The following is a 15,747-nucleotide window of genomic DNA, read 5'->3' as shown; positions in this document are numbered from 1 at the left end:
TGATGTCAATGTTGTGAGCTGGTGATTTAGCACATCTCACGTTCCTCCAGGTCAGGGACCTTTGAGCCAAAGGAGCTGGAGCTTATTTGCACATGTGTGTATGTGTGACCATGAGGCAGTAAAGTGGGCAGGGCAGATGGATAGGGAGAGAGAGAGGATGAGTCTGGGTGGTCCAACAGGCAATAGAACATGGACATGGAGAGTCATGTCAGGCAGCCAATGACTGGAGTCTCAGTTCTGCCATTCACCATCCAAGTGGTTTTGAAAAGTCATGAGCCTTCTCTCCTTCACCTTAAAGTGGGATGATGATGTTAAATAAAATTGCTAAGTGAGGAGAAAATGTATCCAACTGCCTGACAGGGTCTTTGCCACACAGTAAGTTGTCCATGAAGTGAGAGATAACAAGTGAGAACTAGACTAACAATGAATGAGCAAGCCAGGCCACAGAATTTTATGTATGGTAAAGACTCAAAAGTCTATGTGTTTTTAAATAGGAAAAGGTACCAGTATCCCATTTTACTGTGTACAAACACTTTCTTACATGTTACCTCATTCTTCATAAAAACTCTGTAATGTGGTTATTATCATGATAAGGATATTGAGGCCCAAGGCCATGCCATTGGAAAGGCTGGGACTGGACTCTTGAGTCCCATGCATCCTTAAGTTGGAAGCAGCCACAAGTCATGAATGTGCTGATTTATGCAACATTATCTGTGTGGCACTAAAAGACTGAGCTAGAAAACAAAACATTAAAATGATTTTGTTTAGTTATTTCGATGGCAGAAACCCTAGATGCCATTTGTTGATTCCTTCACTGGATAAATATTTATTGAGCACCTATACTGTGTGTTAAGCCCTGATCCCGATGCTAAGGATGTATCAGCAAATAAACCAAAGGCCCTGGTAAAATATGCACAATAAATAATAAGATATATGGTAAATAATAAGATATATGGTATATTAGAGCATAGGAAGTACTTTGGGAGAAGGAAAAAATAGATCAGAGCGAGGAGGATCTGGCTGCAGATCATACGGTGGTTTCAATTTTGGAGGCCAAGTGTTTCAGGACAAATGAAGGTGAGATCCAAGGCCCTAAGGGTGAGCAGGGTCTGGTATGTTTGAAGAACCATTAGTAAGCACCCGGGGCACAGTGCTGAGATCATGTGAATTGATTGGTTGATTCTGCTGGTCAACTACCAACCCCAAAGCTTACTTTTTATGGTTTCTGAAAAATATTCTCAAGATCATGGGCCCTGTATGCATATACTCACAAATCAGAACCTAATGAGCTAGTACATTTCATTTGTTAGTATTATTTCATTTTGGTAAGGATTCTGTTTTACTGGAGACCTTTTTATTGTTGTTATTGGTACACTATGATTATATATAATAGGGCTATTTGTTGTTACGTATTTATACATACACATGACACAAATTGGTCAATTTCATTGACAACAGCAGCTCCTCCTTGCTTCTCCTCCCTCCACCCCATTCCTTTTCTCTCCTCTACTAATCTTCCTTTCTATTTTCATGAAATCTTTGATATAGTGAATTAAGTTCTCATACTTAAAACGGATTTGCCACTAAAGGTTCCACTGATGTTTGGCTTTGCAGGAATGCATTGACAGCGTAGGGGGGGACCCTGCTCCACAAACCTCCATCAGTATGCTACAACCTGCTGCCTATTTAGTTACGCATTCCATGAAGGTGGCTGCAAGCTAAATCTCAGACACTGAAGTCCTCCTATCATCGGGCATCTCTTAACCTCTGCAGCCTTTATTTCCCTTACTATCTTTTACATATTTTTCATTGCTTGTCAGGCTACAAACCTGTATTCCTCAAATTTTTCTAGCACCTGATTTTGAAGAAAACTGTTTTATCTAAATAAACGTTTATATATAACAATGAATGGTATGATGATACCTAAATAGGCAGTTAATATTCCAACAGCTTTAAACTAATGTCAAAAAGGGAGAGGGAATACCTCTGACAAATGAGTCATGTCCTGGCCTGATGCAGATGGCAGACATTTCTTGTTGAGATTTCTCACTTTCCTGGTCATTTCTGTTTTCTACTCTCACCAGTGTTAAGCCAAGGAGACTCAAGACTTCTCCAGGTTGAAGGGAGGAAGGAAAAGGAACTGGAATGTCCCTTAACTAAACCTACAGGAAGCAGCAGGTTCCAGGCTTGCTGGTTAAAGAGCTGCAGACTGTACAGGGTCTGCCATTGCTGCCAAAGAGGGCGTGGTCAGTGACTGTGACTTGAATGATAAAGGAAAGCATGCTCCCTGCAAGTGTGCTATGTCTGGTCATGCCTACCTGGCAGTACTGGCCACACTGCTCATTCCTGTCAGCCATCTCGTTGGCCTTCCTGAGAAGGAGCAAAGAGGGTGGGTTTGTGATATTAGAAGAGGGGAATTGGGGGACCAAAAGAGCAAAAGTAGAATGTATTTCCTTTCAAAATGTCTGGGCTCAACTTTTCCATTTGCATGAGGGAAGCCAGAAAGTTCACAAAATCATCTAGGCACAGATTCCTGTGAAAATAAAACAAAGCAATTTCATATGTAATGGTGTGCTAGGCATCTTAGATACGTACTTTTATTTAATAATTATTTATTTAATATTTGTTATGTATTTAATTCCCTCAGCCACCCTGTGAAATAACTATTACAAAAGCCATCTCAAAATTGAGAAAAGTAAGGCTTTGAGAGTGTGTAATATTTTGCCTGAGGTTACCCATGTTGTAGTAGAGTTGGAATTCAAAACACTGATTTACTGCAAGTTCTGTAAGTTAAACCTTATATTCAGGGGAAAGAAAACTCAGATTTTAACAGATAGGTTCAAAAGTGGAGAAGGTATTCTGTTTGTTATAAAACTTATTCCTGATTTCTCCTATATCTTTATAGGTTCAAATCTCTTGTTTGCTCTTAGTATAATGTGCTAACTCACTAGGGTTACCAACACATTGATTAATAGAGATTTGGGATTAACTGTGGGATTTGGTTACCTATATGTCTACACAATAAAATTTAAAAATGTATGGGAAATAGTTCAAAACTACTTTTATGGAGAACAAAATATTTTTGAGGTGGAACTTAATGCTCATCAAGATTAGAAGTGGATAAAATTCTAGGAGATCCCTTGCTTCTTCTCTCTGACAGGGCAAGTCATAGCTAACTGACCATTAGATGAAGGTCCAGGGCTTCAGTCTGCTTTGCAAACTTCAAAATCTTAACAGCAGGACTCCTGGTGTTTGTGTTATGATCTGGATATATTTGCTAGTTATATTTTTTAGACTTGACATAGTCTCCCCCACCCCTTTTTCTTACACTGGTGTTTTTATTCATACCACCACTTAAGGGTCAGAAGTTGCTGGGAAATGAAGTTTGAGTCCTGGTTCTCCACTGTCTATCAATGGATAATAACAAGACCACCAATTACTAAAAGATGATGATCAATAATTGGAATGATAGCACCAGATATACAGACACAGGCAAGCACCAATTATAAGAAAGAAAAAGACAAAAGAGAATAAAAGATAAAACAATCCATAAAATAAATGAGGCATTGATTTTTAAGAAGACTCTTTACATGTAAGTTTTAGTTTCAGACCTTAATTCATTTTTATTGTGTACTTTAGATAAAAAAGGAAAGGGTTCCTACAGTCATGCTAGTGAACCCTTCTGGGTTCCATGAACCATTCCTTCTTCCCCATTCCAAGGATACAGGGAAAAGTGAGAAAAAGACAGTTAAAAAATTGAGAATGAAGAAAACCAAACTAAGACTTAAGTGTGTAACCAAAGAAAATATTTTACTGACTCTCAATCAGCAGCAAAGTGATTAGTCTATTTAAACAATGAAAGAACATGTGGGTGCATGAGCGAACTCATAAATTATGCAGAAAAAGGCAATTTCCCCTATTTTCTTCTTTATTAGGAATAAGATTAAAGCCAGAGTAAATTGTTTAAGAAAAAATTATTGAAAAAAATCAGATTGCACAGTTCTTAAAAAATAAGAAATAATCCTGGATTTGAGATGGGGAGAAAAGGAAATGGAGGCTTGCCCGCACACACACACACACACACACACACACACACACACACCCCTAGTCCCTGATCCTGCCCATCTCATCCCTAACCAAACCCATCCATGTGCGAGGCAAATATTTTGGTTGAGGGATGAATTAGGAAGAAGACAAGATAAGTAAAGTGGGTGACTTGGTGCCCTGAGAGAGGGGACTGTGAACTGCTCCCAATGTTTCTGTTACTTTCCATTTACCCTGAGCTTCACCAGAAATATCACAATATTCAGAATCTCTAAGTCCAGGAGAAATGACCTGATAACACTGAGAATTCTGCCTAAAAGCATCCACTTTACATCTTCACACTCTACTTGACTGTTTTGTACAAAGATAATCCATTTCTGCCTCCATTTCCCTTGGGGATCCTCTCTGCTGATTGTCTGGAAAATTCCAGAAAACAAGCTACTCTCATCAAGAGCTATAGTTGTGAAGTATAATTTATACACAATAAACAATTTGGGGTGTACTGTCCCATGAGAATGGGTAAATGTAGAGCTATATAACTGCTTCTAAAATCAAGTTATGAAACTGTTCCTTTATTATCCCAAAGTTTTGACAATCACTGGTCTTTCTGTGATTTGCCTTTGTAGAATTTCATGTGATGTAATTAAATAGAAAGTAGCTTTGTAGTTTAGCTTTTGAGATTCAGGTATGTTTTTGTATCAAACACAAATCTGTTCCTTGTTATTGCTATTATATGAATGTACTTGTTTGCCCATAAAATAAGTTAAAGGGTATTTGAGTTGTACCTAACTTTTGGCTATTACAAATAAAGATATTATGAGCATGTAAGATTTTATGTGGGCACATTTTTAATGAGATATAGTTTTATTACCAAATGCTTTATTTTATCCTTTTTAAATTTAAGTGGAGATTTTTCCTTCATTATATATTCTAGGGGTTGTTTGAGTATGTGAATTTTTTTTCATGTTAAATTTATATCTTGCTGCTGTCTGGAATTCTCTTTTTTTATTTCAGTTTTTACTGTTATGTTTTCTGTAACTAGACATTAATTTTTTCTTATTTTAATATTCATTTGCCTTTGTTTTGTATAGTCTAATGACATTTGCCAGTATCTTCAGAAGTGCATTAATTGGGAATGGAGGTAGTGGGCATTCTGGTTTTGTTCCTGCTCTATGTAGGAATGTCCTAGAATTTTTCATTTATTAAGATGCTGTCTTTAGGTATATACCTTATATTATCTTTTTAAAAGAAATATACATACATTCATATTTTCTCAAGAGTTTAACAAGGATGTTGAAATTCATCAAAAGATATTTTTTAGCATCTCTAGAAATAATCATATGGTCTCTCCCCTCAGACATACTAATATGGTGAATTTCATTTGTATAATTCCTAATATTTAATATTCTTTGAATTCTTAGCACAAATCCCATTTGTACATGGTACAATTTTAGAGTTGGGGAGTCTAAAATTTTATTTACAATTCTCATATCAGTGTCATGTCAGTCTGTAACTTTCTTTTGCTACTTCATCAGTATGCTATACTGCATATTATGAAAAGAATTTGGAAATTTCCCTTCATTTTGTAGTTTTGAAACAATTTATATGTCATTGAAAACATATATCCTTGACTGATTCACTTATTTTTACTTCCGATGAAGTTATTTTTGTGGCAATTTTTCACTGTGGACCAATCCCCAGGCACACCCACTTCATCCATTGCTCAGCTCCAGGAGATTTTCCCTTAAATGGAATGGTCAAAGCCATGGACACCATTCATGTCCTTTCATTTTTGAGATGAGATTTGAATACTGAAGATAGAAATGTGACTCCTAAACTGTCTCTTTCTTTCTATATAACCAAATGATCCGACCTCTTTGCCTTTATGTCATTATTTGACAAGACTAATTTTCCAGTCTCACCTGGTCTACTTAGCAGTTTTAATCTTGGAGAGTCCCTTACCTTCCTGTGCTCTTCCCAAGGATCGGATAAAATACCATTCCCAAGGAAAAAACATGTTTACACACACACACACACACACACACACACACATAATATAAATATATGCAATCAATTAATATAATAATATGCATTATGTTATACTAAATATATATTATTTATTACAAGTTATCTCTCTCTATATACACACACATACATATTATTAATAAAGATTGTATTGAAGGAAGAGAACTAGTCTATATCACTTAAAGTTATTTAACCTCTCTCAATTTTTGTTTTACCACATATTAAATAGAAAGAATAGGGCAGTTCATGATATAACACATTTAAAGCATCAGCACAATGGATGACATAGTAAACAACAAAGGGAGTTGATTGCTATGGTTGTTTTGATGACCTCAAGTCCCCATTTCCCAGTGATTACCCAAGAGACTGGTCCAGTAAGCTGATTTTCATTAGCCCCAGTAAGAACATATGACAGAGGGACACAAACAGACTGACCAGTGTCCTGTCATCAGATCTATTCTAGGTGCCCTGTTTCTCCTCCAAATGATCAGCTTCTGGAGTGGCAAAGACCTAAACCCATAAGCAGATAGCCAGAAGAAAAGAAGCATCCAGCAGCACTCAGATAACTTGTTTTGGACCCAGGTTGTAATGTACATGCTCTTCAGAGCTTGGAAAGAAACTCTGAGCTTGTTGACTAGATGTACCTTTCCTTGGACCCAAACTAATCTACCATCTCAACTGTCCTTACATGAACACACACACATGCCCCTCACAAAGCTTTGGTGTCTGTTCTTTTCTCACACAGAGATCTGGAGACTGCAAGATCCTGAGATACAGGGTACCCCAGAATCTCTATCTGTGCAGTTAGGAGGGTCTTGGAACCTGAGATGCAGGGAAATCAAAGACACAGAAAGAAAAGGCAGTCAATAAGGAAAGGAAGGCAGTTCAGATTCTTTTTTTTTTTCTTTTTCCTTTTCCTTTTTTTTTTTTTTTTAAATTCATGCTAACTCCTTGAAGGGAAGGGAGAGAGAGGTTGGAAGGGAGAGAGAGGTTGGAAAGAAAGATCCTCCCCACTGGAATATGCATATAATTTTTCCACTTTTTGTTCTTTTCTTGATTATGGTTGCTGAATAGAGCCAAGATATGTTAATAAATGTTAGATATGATGCAAATGTGAAAATCTTCCCTTCATCATAAACCAGGTAAGAACCGGAAGTGTAACTTCTTGATAGGGTGGGTGTTCTTTGCAGGCCTAAGGTCCCAGTTCAATCCCGGACACACGCATGCGCACACACACACACACACACACACACACGAATAGAAAATAAAAGAAAAAGAATCTAACAATGAAAAAGATCTAACAAAAGAAAAAGATCTAACAATGAAAAACAATTACAGATTACAGCTTATGGAGGAAAGGTGATATTTCAGCTTTCAAAGCATTGCTTTAGGAAACAAAACTGTTTATTTGAGAAACAGTGTTTTGATTATACTTTATGACATTTGGTATTATGCTTTATTCCACCTGTACTAGATTGCATCCGGTATGATCAAAGCCAGTGCCCCAGTGATCCTAAGTAGCTAACCACGCAAACATGGAAGTTTTACACCTACATACACGTATATATTACAAAGGTATATACAAACACACATACATGCATACCCATGTACATGCATACATACATACATACACACAGCCAGTCTTTGAAATCCAGCTCCTATCTTTGACAGCTTCCTTAAAGACTTCCTGGGTTTCTCAGCGTTTATGATAATGAGAACTACTCCATGTTCTTTGGTTGTTTATGAGTTAATTGCTTCTCTGAAACAAGATTCTGAGCACCCTGAAGGCAAAAATCCCTTTGCATTCTTTGTCTCACCTTCCTGCCCACTTCCCTCTACCCGTTATGATACAGGTTAGTGTGTCATGTAATTGCTGTGTAATTGTACAGACCATAATGGAGACCTCACCACTAAGCATTATCTTCCTCTGCTAGTATGCAAATTCCAAGTCATCTCCTGTATTTTGGCAGCATCAACTAGCAACTGACCTTCTTTTGACTTTTCAAGAGCAGTTCTTTAGGATACCTCAAATCACCAAAAGAAAACATGAGAACATTTTACAATAGCTTGCACACCATCTCCCCTTCACCGGTAGTGCATAATTTGGTAAATGTAGCTTCTCTCACTTTACTAGAACTTAGAGAACCTCTGGCCAGGATAGAATTCACTTTTCCTTTCAGTCATCTAGCCTGGAGTGAAGGTCTGGTCCCTGGTGGTTTTCATTATGGCAGCTACTATGGCTTGACCCTTTGGGGTACATAGCTCATTCTCAGAGAGACATTTTTGTTGTTGTTGTTTTAATTAGGTATACATGACAGTAGAATGCATTCTGATATATTATACATAAAAGGAGTATGACTTCTCATTCTTCTGACTGTACATGATGTAGGATCACAGAGAGACTGTTCTTTCTCTATTATTTATTTATTTATGTTTTTTTGAGGTGGGGGGTCTTGCTATGTTGCCCAGGTTTGCCTTGAACTTGTGATCTTTCTTCCTCATTCTCCTAAATAGCTGGGATTACAGGCCTGCACCAGCATGCCCAGCCTGAGACTATTCTTTAAAAGCTCCTCTGCCCTTCATCTCTTGGCTGTATTGCCCGCCAGCAGTGATGTCTGATGTCTCCATTTGGCAGCCACGGTCTGTGAGGTCATCTTTTCACCACTGGCTGTGTTTCCTCCAGTATTTAAACTCTCTGGCGGTGACTCAATGTTTACAATCACATTAACCTATGAGGATCACTGTGTCGAAGAATGAAGCCCTTTCTGGCACCAACTAAGGTGTGGACATGTTCTTAGGAGGGGTCAGGGATCAGGGAGCCAGCGGCAGGATGGTAGGTGTACCTGTGTGTGGGGAGTGCTCTTCAGCTACTTGGCAGGACATCCAGTCCCACCAGGAGGAGACTGACCCTTCATGTTCAATCTAGTCCATCCTGTTACTTAAAGGAGAAAATGGAGCTGTCTTGTTCACAGGCCAGAGTGAGCAAATCCCCCATGCAGCCAATATGTATGCAAAAGGCACACACAATGACATCCATGCAAACAGGTCTTCTAGGGTAATATGACTCCTTAGGGGCCCAGAAAAAAAATAGACTTGAAAATCACTCTGGCTCTCAGAATGGGAAAAAGCAAAAGGAAGTGCTTTTTGATACAGAGGTGAAAGCACACAGGAAGGAAAGAAATGAGCAACTAAATAGTCCTTCAAACCCCAGAGAATGATCTTCAGCAAAATGTTGCACTAGTTTCTGAGTACAGTGAGATCACAAATTTAGCTCACACTGTAACTCAAGTGTGCACATGCATGAGGCACATTCCTTTATTTTGTCTAGATTGATTATAGTTTCTATCTTGAGAGCTTACGGACTGGACTGGCGGGGGTGGGGGAGAATCTTGGAACCTAGAAATTTCAAACTTTTACTTACATAGTCTCATTAGTGATGAATGCTTGGCTTTCAGATACCTCTGCCTCCCCTCCTGAGAGGCGGTCATCTTCAGAGATTGAGGGTAACTGAGTGATTGCTGCTATTTTGAGACAGAGGGGACTGTCATGAGTCCTTTAGCTTCTTTGGTTTCTAGAGTACATGGTTGCTGCTCACTCAGGAGTTACTTGGTCATCCCCCCAAGTAACTGGATTCTGTTTCCAGATTCTTCTCATGACACACAGGAGTGAAATGTGGAAAAGAAAGCTAAGATTTAAGCTTCAAGGGTCCTGCCACTCGACCAAACAATATGGCTGAGCTGACCTCAATGGAGCTGCCCCGAAGCCAAGAGGAATTTATCATCACTTGGGGCAAATTTAGGGAGCAGATGAAGAGCCTCACAGACTTAAACATTCTGGAGTGCAATTCCAGCTCTAAAGAAGGTCAGAAAAACTCATAGTGACAGTGTGATCATCTAGCCCAATGGGATTCCAACAAAATTCAGCAGGTATTTTATTTTTAAAAAGTAATAATTGAACAGGGAAACCCAGTATGGCCAACAGATGAAAGTAGAGCTGACTTGAGGGAAAGATTAAGAACTTTGCCCACCAGGATCCCCAGAGTTTCATAGGTTTTATTCTGTGAAAACCACCAATCCTTCCAAATCCATCGTCTCCTGAATAGATAAGGCAAGACCTAACTAATTGAAGTAAGTTGCCATGCGTGTAGACTCTGTAAAGGTAAAATTTCTAAGCTGATTCTAAGCTGCAGAGCCTGAGTTAAAGTGTAAAAGACCGGGCATTGTATAGTTTCTAGGCTACAAGGCTTGGGTTAAAAAGTAAAAGACCAAGAATTGTTAAGTTCCCCTGCTACCCCCAAAACCTGCAATCCCTGTAGCTGTTAGGACAATACCCGAACTGCCCAGTAAATATTTCCATTGACTCCCTGGTTGTGTAGTAACTCGGGACTCTGTGTAGAATAGCACGTAGGTATTTAGGCCCTAAAACCAATCAGTTTGAATGTGTACCCCGCTTAGGGGTAACCAATCACCCCTGCCCAATCTGTTCCCACCAATGAATGTACTAATCATGTCCCAGAGTTGTTGTTCAATTTTCCCGCGCCTCATGATGATTTGTTCTGATGTATGCAAAGCCCCTCAAAAAGTGTACTTAAGCACTGCTTGACCTCTGCTCTGGGCTCTGGGCTGCTCTCCCTTTTTGAGCGAGCCTGCCTGGAGCCTCAGCATGCTGAACCGGATCCTAATAAACTCCCTCTTGCTTATTGCATAAAATCAGTCTCTTGGTGGTCTCTTCCTCCGACGCTTCGCCGGACCCTTACAGACTCCAAACAGTTCTTCCAATTTTTCATTACATTTTGTGTTTAGTCTCCCCAAAACTTAAGCTTGATCACAAGAGCCATATGCTGTTAATTTTCAATTGCAAACCCTCAGTCAGATGCTCCAAAAGTCAATGGCTTTCATTGTCCAAAAGTGATTCATTGTCAAAAAGAAATCATTCTAACAATCATACTTAACTGCATAAGACGTGAAAAATGTGTTTCAATCTGACTAGTCTTTACTCAATGATTTCCTCATGCCTGGCCCTAATGATCCATCACAATTAGGTCTCCATTAGGTATACTCATGCCAACATCACAGAGACCAGCAGATATTGCCTGCTCAATACTGTCTCTTTTGCTTGAGTCTGTTTTGATTAATGCAGCTCTGAGAAATGAAAGAATAAATGTTAGCATGTTATTGGACTATTTTGCATATTTGTTGAAGTAAAGTTTACTTGGGATTTTAAGAGGCAGAGGAAAAAATAAATGACTTCAGTCTATGATTAGAATGCCCTTCTTCAGAAAGGATACGTGAAGAAACATATTCCAAAGAGACACTGGAAATAAATGTGCTGGGCACTTTCAGCTCACTGTCAAGGCTGCTGGCATTTGGATCTTCAAAACCCTAGCCAATGCTGCTTGGGAGAAATGTGAATTAGTGGGGCATTTATTGCACGGCCAATGACTTGTAAGCACACCTTGTCACTACATGCGTTCAAGCAATTACTGAGCAATTATACCTGCAATCCAGTAATTAAAAGATGGAGTCTTGTGTACACTGCTATTTGGGAAGCAGTGGCTGCTTTCTCACTTCATTGGCATGATGGCACCCTCTGAAGAAGACCAAATACCTTCAGAACCCAGTGGATAGGTGACCCGTGTACAAAGCAACTGAATTACAGAGGGAAGATGGCTCTAACTCTGAGATTGTTCAAAGCAACTTTTCTCAAGTAAAGAGGCAGGAAACAGTGATCACGGAACCAACTCTGTCTGCAAATGCCTAAGTCCAGGTGCACATATGGGGTGAACATTTATGTTGAGGGCCACAGCCAAGTTGGAATGACGCATGGCATTTTGCCAGAAGGGAGTGGTTGAGAGGTAACACCAGCGAGCCATTGGGATGATGATGGTTATGTTAATCTGTGTATTCAATTGTATATAGACCTTTTCTGTCTGGCAATAGGGCGGCTCTTGCTGCATTGGGCGCCCTACTTTAGAGTTCCCATTGAGTTCTCGCTGGGTCCGAGAAGGTAGGCCCGGAGCTCGGGGGAGAGCTGGGAGAGTTTCCGGGGAGTGTGCCTGGAGTGCTGGTGGAGTTCGGGTTATAGTTTCCTGTTTTGAACATACAAGTGCTTTGTGGCGGCTCGGTGATTTGTGCCCAGCCAGACTGCAGCACATTTACACAATAAGTGTCCAAAAGTACAGAGCACATTAGGAGCCTTGCAACAAACAAGGAACCCTTAAAATACGTCTCTTGAATTCTGGGCACTACAACTGAGTATTTCACATATACTGAATGATTTAATCTCCCCAATAGGTTTTAGGCAAATGTTATTATCTTTATTTTTAAGGACAAGTCTTCTGAAGCTTAGAAAAGCTATATAATGAACCCACATTTCCTCCTCTGGTGGTTGGTCAAATAAAGACACTGATCCACAATTGCCTAACTGCAGATCCTGTGTTTATTACTTTTCAACTTTTTTTTTTCTTCTTGGAGTACAAAGAGATGGAAGGGAGTTTAAAAGTATGATCTTAGCCTTCCAGATTACCGAGAGTGAAATGACTCCAGAACAATTAAGAACAGGGAGAAGGACTCTTACGTGGACTAACAGCAACATGCCAAAAATAGAGGGTTAAATGCATAGGTTCCACATGTACCCCATTAATCTAGAAGGATGTCCTAAATAGTGTGAGTTTTAAGTCAGGGTCTGAAAAATATGAATGATTATTTTTAACCTCATCTACCCCAAGTGTTTAATTATGTTTTTTATAGTTCCATCAGTCTACTTCTGTGGCTATTAAACTGAGTTTGAAAATGTGTTTTTCTTAGCCTTGAAAAATATGATGTGTGATCATGTTTTGACTGAAAACCAGCTGGTCAAGAAAAACCTCAGTTTGAGGCCTGATCTCAGGTGTTTGATAACTGTAGTCCTAACATATTTTCTTTCCCTTATTACTTTAGAAAGTAGCGCAAAAGTGGGAAACAGTGTTATTAACAGTTATCAAGTTCTGTACAAGTCTCGCCAGTCTGGATATGAGTAGACCAGACATTAATGTTAGAGATTTAGAGCAACTTGAACAACTGAAATACGAACTCATTTGGTCCTAGACAGGAATGCAGTTCCTACTAGTGTGAAGAATCCTTAGATTGGTCAGGCAAGAAGTCAATGTCAGGCACTAGAGTGGGTGACCAGATAAAGAAGAGGCAGAGAGAAGGAAAGAGACCTAGTTGTACCTTGTTACCAGCCGGTTGCCTTTCTCAATCTAGACTCACTATTTTCATTTACATAATTGAAATAACACCAAATGTTTATATATGAAATCAGATGCCAATGTACTTTGTCAGCTGGAAAAAATATATAATCATAAGGGTACTATTAATCCCCTGGGTCCTTGATACACAATTCCAGGTCAGTGAAGTTCATCTGTGCTTATAAATGTGCAAATATGTTCTCACTTATTATAATTAGTGTCTTAGTCTACCAAAATACCATCAAGTGGGTGGCTTTTAAACAACAGGAATTTATTTCTCACAGTTCTGGAGTCAGAATCCAAGATCAAGGTACCAGCAGAAGCAGTGGGTCTGCTTCCTCCTAGACATGGGGCTTCTCACTATGTTCTCACATGGTGGGAAGGGTAGGGTCTCTCAGGGTCTCTTTTATACTGATTCTAGTCCTATTCATGCAGACTCCAACCTTATGACCTCATCACCTGGCAAAAGCTCCACCTCCTGATACTATCAGTTTGGGAGTTAGGGTTTTTTTGGGGGGATGGGTGGTACTAGGAATTTAACTCAGGGGCACTCAACAACTGAACCACATTCCCAGCCTTTTTTTTTTTTTTTTTTTTTTGTATTTTATTTAGAGACAGGGTCTCACTGAATTGCTTAGCACTTCACTGTCGCTGAGGCTGGCTTTGAACTTGCCGTTCTCCCGCCTCAACCTCCTGAGCTACTGGGATTACAGGCCTGTGTCACTGCACCCAGTGGGAGTTAGGATTTTAACATACACATTTTGGAGGGACACAAACATTCTGACCATGGAAATTACTAATAAACCACAATCCATATTATTTAAAATATTGGATCAGGTATTTCCATTGAAAATATTTTAAATCCCATAAAAATATCTAAGTGGTCATCTTTGCTCCAGAAAATAACTGTTATTCACAACTAAGAGATCCAACTGGAGGAGCCTAAAAGCATAATTCTCAAACGGTCTAAGTTGTGGAAGTATAAAAGTCTTAAATTCTCCTTTTTCTAATATTTTTCCTCAATTGAATCAAGGTGTCTTCACTGACTTGGCCATGTGATGATCAGTAGCTTGGCTGTTCTGCACCATTGTCAATGCTCCTATAAAATATCCTGATCAGACTATTTTTGATCTCCCTTGAGACAGAATGGGGGAAAAATGAGATCATATATGTTATTAACTGACCGTAGGGTGTCATAGACAGAAGAGTTAGGTTAAGTCCACAGTTCTGATTTTCAAGGGCTCTCATAATTCTCAAAACCGTCCCTTTTGTTCTTTTCTTCCAACAAAGTGTTGTTCAATTTTCAGCTGATAAGCCAGCTTGAGAAATGCCAGCCAACCTTTCCATCTCACATTGAAGGCTGCAGCTCTGGGAAGTTGGACTGACATCAAGCTGTTTTGTTTTGAAGCAGCAGAGTTGATACATCAACTTTGACTGGCCTCCCTCCCTGATTCCAGCCCCCATACCTGCTATTCTGTGAATCACATTCAATTCCAATTAGCAAGATCAGGAAAACTGCATCCTCAGCAGTCAGTCAGTGAAGGAAATAACTGGGCCTTGAATGGGAGGACTAGTTCTCCCAGGGCAGCGCCCCGGAGTGAAGGTTGGGTCCCAGACTTTGTACCTACCACAAACCAGGTTGGAGGAGAGTAGGTTATGTAGAATTAAGAGCATATCCAGAAGCTTACCAAAGTACTGTTATTAGGTTTTTCTGCTTTGGGGAAAAAAAGCAAAGACCTATAGGAGGGAAGAGTACACAATTGAAGGGAAAGTTATCCATAGCCATTGAAGAGACCTGGGGATGTGTCGGAGTGGAAGCCACTAAACTGAAGGTTACTAATAATTTTCTTTAAATTGAATTTAAGGAAATTTTAAGCAGACAAATCAGGCGAGACAAATCAGGCGACTTACTATTGCTATTTTTTTTAAGTTTGGCATTTCTTATTTTATGACCACCAGTTTATTTTTATAGCATGACTCATATAAGAAATATCCAAGTTATGAACAGAAAAGAAAGTCCCAGTGGACCATGCTGAAGGCCAAGGGCCTATGGGCCTCTGTAGACGTTCATAGTTCTGAATACTCACTTATCCAACCAAAGGACTTTAAGCCTGAAGGGTAAAGCATCTGTAGTAGAAGTTCAAAGTCCAAGAAACTGCCCACCTTGTCTTGTAAACAGGATTCACTTGTAGGTGAAAAATGTCACAACAGTGACAGAGACGTACTCTCAGATAATTGCTACTATGCTGAGACTCCATCACGTTTCTTCCCCAACCCATGAGGTCATGCAAAAGCTGCTTCCTTCTGTCCTACCCTATTCCTTCTGCTCTTTCTATAAGGACCTGTTTCTACTTCCTGAACCCTCATTTCCCTGTCATGCCATAATATTGGAGTGGAAGCAATGATGAAACTGAAAATTCTGGTGGGAGCAGAAGTCATTCATAAAAATG

The sequence above is a fragment of the Callospermophilus lateralis genome, chromosome 13 (genome assembly GCF_048772815.1).
Source record: "Callospermophilus lateralis isolate mCalLat2 chromosome 13, mCalLat2.hap1, whole genome shotgun sequence".
Taxonomy (NCBI): domain Eukaryota; kingdom Metazoa; phylum Chordata; class Mammalia; order Rodentia; family Sciuridae; genus Callospermophilus; species Callospermophilus lateralis.
Note: the sequence above shows the minus strand (reverse complement) of the source record.